The sequence below is a fragment of the Anolis sagrei genome, chromosome 1, assembly GCF_037176765.1.
Source record: "Anolis sagrei isolate rAnoSag1 chromosome 1, rAnoSag1.mat, whole genome shotgun sequence".
Lineage (NCBI taxonomy): Eukaryota > Metazoa > Chordata > Lepidosauria > Squamata > Dactyloidae > Anolis > Anolis sagrei.
In genome coordinates, this window is record NC_090021.1 from 165,538,983 (window position 1) to 165,546,399 (window position 7,417).

Here is a 7,417-nt window from a genome sequence, read left to right on the forward strand (position 1 = left end):
GTAGTATTTAATGATATATTGAGTATATTGCAATCTATAAAATAGCAACAAGGTATGCACGGCAGTCCACTAGTTACCATTTGTTATTATATTTTCATCTTGATGTCACTGACGAATAGATACTAAGGCCCCTTCTACACTGCCATATAATTCAGATTATCAAAGCAGATAATCCCCATATAAAATATAAAATCCTCACTGCTTTGAACTGGTTTATATGAGTCTACACTGCTATATACATCCTGTTCAAAGCAGATAATCTGGATTTTATATGGCAGTATAGAAAGGGCCTGAAAGACATCCACACTGCTGACAGGAAGCCCGAAGGCTGGTAACTAACTTTATATTTGTATATTAATTTAATATATTAAATTGCTAAAGGTATTGCGAGTTACTAAAAAGAGAAATAACAAAATGTAACAAAATTTGGAAAAAACGGTTCCTGCTTTGAAAGTGATATTCCTGTTTAATTGTGTGGTACTCACGCTGCAAGTAGTTGTCATACTCCAGAAACTTCATTTTTGTGACTTTTCTAAGCTTTCTTGGGAGCCCCCGGTGGCGCAGTGGGTTAAAGCACTGAGCTGCTGAGCTTGTTGATCGAAAGGTCGCAGGTTTGATTCCGGGGAGCAGCGTGAGCTTCCGCTATCAGCCCTAGCTTCTGCCAACCTAGCAGTTCGAAAACATGCAAATGTGATTAGATCAATAGGTACCGCTCCGGCGGGAAGGTAACGGCGCTCCATGCAGTCATGCCGGCCACATGACCTTGGAGGCGTCTACGGACAACGCTGGCTCTTCGGCTTAGAAATGGAGATGAGCACCACACCCCAGAGTCAGACATGACTGGACTTAATGTCAGGGGACTACCTTTACCTTTACCTTAAGCTTTCTTGAGGTTTTTCTAATATGGAAACTGAATAATCAGTTGAAAATAGGAATATCAAATATATAAATTGAAATGTATTCTGGCAACATTCCAGACCTGAGATTTTGATTGTTTGTCTCTCAGCCTGCACTGTGATGGAAGAAAATGCAGCTGGTCATGATAACTGCATGCAGAGAGACCAGGGTGTCTTGGCAAACTCTAACATGGGAGAATCAGAAGCTGATAGCCAGACATTTCAGGTAAATGAACAGATGCAAACTGTTGTCCTTGTACCAAGAAATAACTCTTGAAGGCATTTTGATTTTCAGAACACTGTGCTTTCTCTAGCTTTTTTTCAGGTGCTAAAATGCAGAGTTTGTTTTCAAAAGGTACCAAATCCATCAAAACAAATTTTACAAAAATAAAAATTTAAAAATCCCCAACAAGCCAAGAATGTACATTCTTTTGCTCTAAGAATACACATCATTCATTTTGTGTGTCAAAATAAATGAATGACTTTATCACACAAAATTGTAGAACTGGGACAGTAGAAGGACTGTCACTCTTGGTGATGGTCCCTATCCCATCATGTTGTGTGATGCCTGTTGATAGTTTGCCACATTTTCGCAATGAAGTTGTTAGGGGATATTAATAGACAAAGCTGGTCAGTACTCTGTGATCGTGCCAGTGTCTTGAGACTTGCCGTGTTCAGTACATCTAAGTTTTTATCTCGTAGTATCTGCTGAACTCCCCTCTCTTTTATTTTATTTTTTACAAAAAAAAATCACTTTGCAGATGCTTATTCCAAAAAAAGAGGAGAAGCAACATGGAGTTAGACTGCTCACACATAAGAGTGACTTCACGCAGCCACAACAATGCAATCACACAATGCCTGAAACTGTGTGAAGCAGCCATCACCATGATGGTAAGATGCTTCTATTCCATGTAATAGGATCAACGCAATATAGTGGCTAGCGTGTGATAGTGCCTCTCGCAAAATAAAAGGGACTACTATGATTGTGCTTGCGTTGTTTGGCAGCTGTCCTTCACAGCAGTTAAATTATGCCATTACATTCTCTTTGCTAACACACTTAATTATTTCCTTCAAAGATTATTTTTGCCAACCAGTCTGAAAATGGACAAGTGCTCCATGTTATTCCTTCAACATTGCCAGGTCTGGCACAAGTGATTATTCCCCAAGACCAGCTTTTGGATGTCACCAGCTCTCAAGGTGAGTTATATTCAGATTTATATCAAAATTTCATAATATCCCAACACTTTAATTCAGTGAGACCTACTGCAGATAAAGGCATTTTATGCATTCTTGTGACAAGACATAACATTCCCATTACTCGGTTGTACTTTCATGCTATAAGATTTAAACATTCTATCTATAATTATATGTATAATGCTGTTTATTTATGAAGTCATCTTGCTACTTTACCACCATATCTTAACACTGGGTAATATGTGTGTGAGCAGCTTACAGAAACCTCAGACACAGAGTGGCCCTTCCACACAGCCCTCTATCCCAGAATATCAAGGCAGGAAATCCCACATTATCTGAGTGTGGACTCAGACAACCCAGTTCAAAGCAGATATTGTGGGGTTTTCTGCCTTGATATTCTGGGATATAGGGTTGTGTGGAAAGGCCCAGACTGAAGACTCTAAGATTTTGAGCATTTTGAACATTGGGCAGAGGCAACAGAACATTTGAGAGAGCAATTGCATGCTAATCATCTATCCTCTGAGCTCACTACCCCACACTATTATAAATAGGATGAAAGAGAAAGTTGTTTGTTATTGTCTGCGCAGTTGTTTGTGGACAGTAACATACTTCAGTGTCATAGGAGGTAGTGTTACTTTCACGTCACTGTATGTTGGAAATGATTTGAAGGTTCCCAAATATAGACTTGTTCACCATTGACTTGTTCATAATTTTTCTGTGCAGTTACATTTAAAACTAATTGTATGTGTACACTGATTATAGATGCTTATTTCAAATATACTCCATATATGATTACAATAAGAATAAATGAATACATACATAAATAAACCTGACTTGAGACCAGGTTGTTTAAAGGAGTGTATATCTCTGTGTGAGCCTATTAGAGCTTTATGATCATCCAAGACTGGGTCTGGACTACCAAGTAACGCAATTTGAACTGCATTATATAGTCAGTGTAGACCCATATAATGCAGTTTGAATTTAACTGAACTCCATTATATGGGTCTACACCAGGCATGGGCAAACTTGGGCCCTCCAGGTGTTTTTGACTGCAGTTTAGATCCCATGCTCCTGGTTCAAGCTATTTTGTTCTGACATTATGTAATTTATCACAAGTATCCCTTTGGTTTTAACTTTGACTATATTTTAATTGATTATAACTTTGAATGTTTAAATACTGTTTTAATGTTTGTATATTTTAAATTGTATGCTAGTGCTTTTATGTCAAGCCGTGCTGAGTCTCCTTTTGGAGAGAGAAAGCAGGGTATAAGTGACAACAACAACAACAACAGTCCATGATTATTTGTAAATTTACTAAAGAAAAACACTCCCTCCCCCCCCCTCTTTTTTTTTTTTTTTTTGCAAAAATGTTTCAGAAGAGAAAAATGGTAATGAGGATTTGCAGACAGTGACTTTGGCTACTATAGCAGACAGTACAAGCAATTACATACTTCAGCCTCAAGTATCTTTCACATTGCTAAAGAAGGCAGCCATCAGGTATGTCAGAAGATGGCTATATGTCATTTGAAACTTTTTAAAGTTATGAGGTTCTACAGTTCTATTGTATTGTTCGATTTTGGTTTTATGTTTCTTCTACTGTAGTTCTGAGATAGCCATACAGTAGCTTGCTTTCCCATGAGTGGTTTATTTGAATTTCTAATCCATTTCATATTTGAATGATCATCATTTTAACTAAACTCCATAAAAATTATAAGCAAATGCAGCAAAATAACTGCTAGATTGTTTCAGACCCTTAAAGAATTTCCCAATTAAAAATAACACATGCCTACTATAATAGAGTTCTGTGACCACTGATACTATGGTTCCCTCCTTTTGTTTTTTTCTTCTTTCTCCATATCAATCTTTTCCCATTTTTAATATAATAATAATAATAATAATAATAATAATAATAATAATAATGTATTTTTAATTTATTACCCGCCTCTCCTTTTGGTCAAAGTGGGGCAATGCCACTCAAGTTTATAATAATTTATATAGGACAAATGTTTATCCATTTTTTGCATTGTTGTTCAGGATAATGAAGGAAACTTTCCCAGTTTCTCCTAAACCATTACCTTCAAATAAGCCTACATGGGCTCGCTATCTCAGGAAGTGTGAGGTAAGCAATTAAAAAAATCTGGGAGCTAGAGTATTGCCATAGCAAATAACCACTAAGTCACCTAGTTAACTCTGTCATGTCTCTGTTTCTTCCAATCCAATACCATCATTGTAAGATAAGAACATGTACAGCAGGGAGGTCAAGTTGATATTCATAGATCGTTAGTGGTTTTAATAACTCAGTTAAAAGAAACCAAATAAATCTCTGTCTTCTTTAGATAACTTAATTTTTCTGCAGAAGAGGTAAATTAATGAAGATGGAAATACTATCAAAGGTTATTCTCCAGTGTCTTACTTGAAATTCAACAATCACAAAGGATTAAGTTTAACTTTTAATACGTTTACAGTTATTCATTATTCAGTTACAATAAAACCCAGGTTAAATGCAGAGATAGAGGGGATGGGGGCAGTGGAGAAAGAAAGCAGAAGAAAACCCAAAATAATTACAGTTAAAACTTTCCCCTGGTTGTAAACAGTATGATAACAGACAAGCACAGAGCACCTGCAATCATAGAGAGACAGAACTACAGAACTAACAATTTTACGATGAAATGTGCTCTCTAAATTGAAGGTCCCAGTAGATCTCAGTGTTGCTGTACTTATTTGGCCCCTGTCTACAGAAACATGGCCAAAGGCTTCCCCCAACCGTTCTGCCTTCTATGAGTCACAGAATGGGAGTGGGTTTCAAGGATGGGGTCAGTGGTACCAGCCTAGCATAGGTTCAATCATGCATTTCAAAATTGTGTCTGACCTAAACTGTGCTAAAATATTGAGGATAATCACTGTGATTTCCAGGGATAGCTGCACTCCAGTTTTTACAAGAGTTTTCTTTCTGGCATCACGCCAGAAGAGAGCTTGTGTTTCTGTCTGGATTAAAAGATGCTTCGGGGAAACTGACATTCACCTCTTAGTAGCTTTTTTTCCTGTATAGGCAATCCCCAAGTTACGAACAAGATAGGTTCTGTAGGTTTTCTCTTAAGTTGAATTTGTTTGTAAGTTGGAGGTACATTTTTGAAGTGTAACTCTAGCATATATATATATATATAGAGAGAGAGAGAGAGAGAGAGAGAGCCCTTTGGGATACCATGGGGAAGGGTAAACACCCCTGTGGTATTTGTTTTGCTGTGTGTTCCCCTGTTCAAAAGATTTCCCCTCACTTTCTGTCCTTGTGATAATTAGATTTTGAAAAAAAAAGCTTGTTGTGGAATCAAGGATTGGTGTTAAAGCTTCAGTTGAGACACCTTTTCCCCATGAAATCTACTCTTCCAAGGAGTAGATTTCTCTCACCCTCTGTTGTGTCACCTCTGTTCTTCACTGTGAATCGTTTCTAAGTCGAATGTTTGTAACTCAGGGACTGCCAATATAGTTCATGCGCAAAGGTAGATGGTAACCAGTAATTAAACATCATGGCTTTCAGAGTATAATGTCATCTATACACTGCTGAATTTAGAATTGTCTTAAAGCAGGGGTATCAAACACATTTCCATTGTGGGCAATATCAGACTTATGGTTGCCTTCAAAGGGCCATTGAATCCATGAATGGAGAACTCCATTGGATCTTTCTGGATCCAATTACATTTTATCTCACTCCCACAACTATATGAATATGTTTTTAACCCTGGGCCTTAATACCATTCTGAAATGTTATTACATTCAATTGAAGTCAGTGTATAAATATATTAATTATTCAATTAGCCTTGTCACAAAAACTACACATGATAGAGAAAAAATAAACACAGATCTGGATTCAACGCAAAAACCCCCCCAAAAAACAACCCTATAAGAATAACCTAAAATTATATCTGATGAAAAATATTTGTTGGCTTGTGTTATCTGTAATAGATACTCAAAAGTAATATCAGACAATCCTTCTACGAGCAAGGAGAGGGTGGCTATTTCTTTTCATGTTCTCTTTATCAGGACTTAACAGTAACTAGTTGTAAAAATAGCTCCTGAAAGTACTTACTAGGAAGTAGTTACTTGTGATCAATTACTTTTGCCAATAAATATGGTAAATTTACATTTCATTAAGACTGAAACTTATTGAAAGATAACTTTGATAGTTTTATGGTGTAATGTTAACTTCAAGTTACTTCTGATTTACGGTGACTCTGAGGCTAACCCACCACAGGGTTTTCTTGGCAAGATTTGTTCAAAGAGGAGTTGCCTTTGTCTTCCTGATAATGAGAGATCGTAACTTGCCAAAGATCACCCATGGATTTCTGTGGACAAGTGTGGATTAAAACCATTATTTTTACAATTACTTGATACAACAGTGACTTATTATAGTTCCTGTGAGGCTGCAACCTCATGAAATGGAGAAGGAATATCACAAGAGTGGTAAATCCGCCCTGAGTCCCCTTGGGGAGATAGGGCGGAATATAAACGTATTATTTGAAACACAACAAGATTAGTACACAGCAAACAAGGTCACTATGTTGGTTGTTGTATTATTATTATTATTATTATTATTATTATTATTAGGTTGAGTGTATTCCACATTTCTCTTAGAATCATAGAATCACAGAATAATAGAGTTGGAAGAGATCATCTGTCCAACCCCCTGCCATGCAGGAAAAGCACAATCAAAGCACCCCTGACAGATGGCCACCCAGCCTCTCTGTAAAAGCTTCCAAGGAAGGAACTTCCACCAGACTTTGAAGCAGAGAGTTCCACTGATTTTTTTTTTTTTGATTTTTTTTTTTGGTGTCAGGAGCATCCTGTTGTGAGAGAACGTCTGCAAGGACGTTGCCCAGGGGACGCCCAGATGATTTTGATGTTTTATCATCCTTGTGGGAGGCTTCTCTCATGTCCCCGCATGAGGAGCTGGAACTAATAGAGGGAGCTCATCCGCCTCTCCTCGGATTCGAACCTGCGACCTGTTGGTCTTCAGTCCGGCTGGCACAGGGCTTTAACCCACTGCGTCACCAGGGGCTCCTTAGTTCCACTGATGAACAGCTCTTACAGTCGGGAAGTTCTTCCTAATGTTCAAGTGAAATCTTTCCTGCAATTTGAACCCATTCTTCCAAGTCTTTGTTTCAAGGGCAGACCCCTCTTCCTTATGACAGCCTTTCACATGGCACCTTTCAACCTTCTCTTCTACAGGCTAAACATACCCATCTATTTTAGATTCTCCTCTTAGGGATTCGTGGTCTCCAGACCTTTAATCATTTTAGGGCCCTTCCACACAGTCCCATATCCCAGAATAT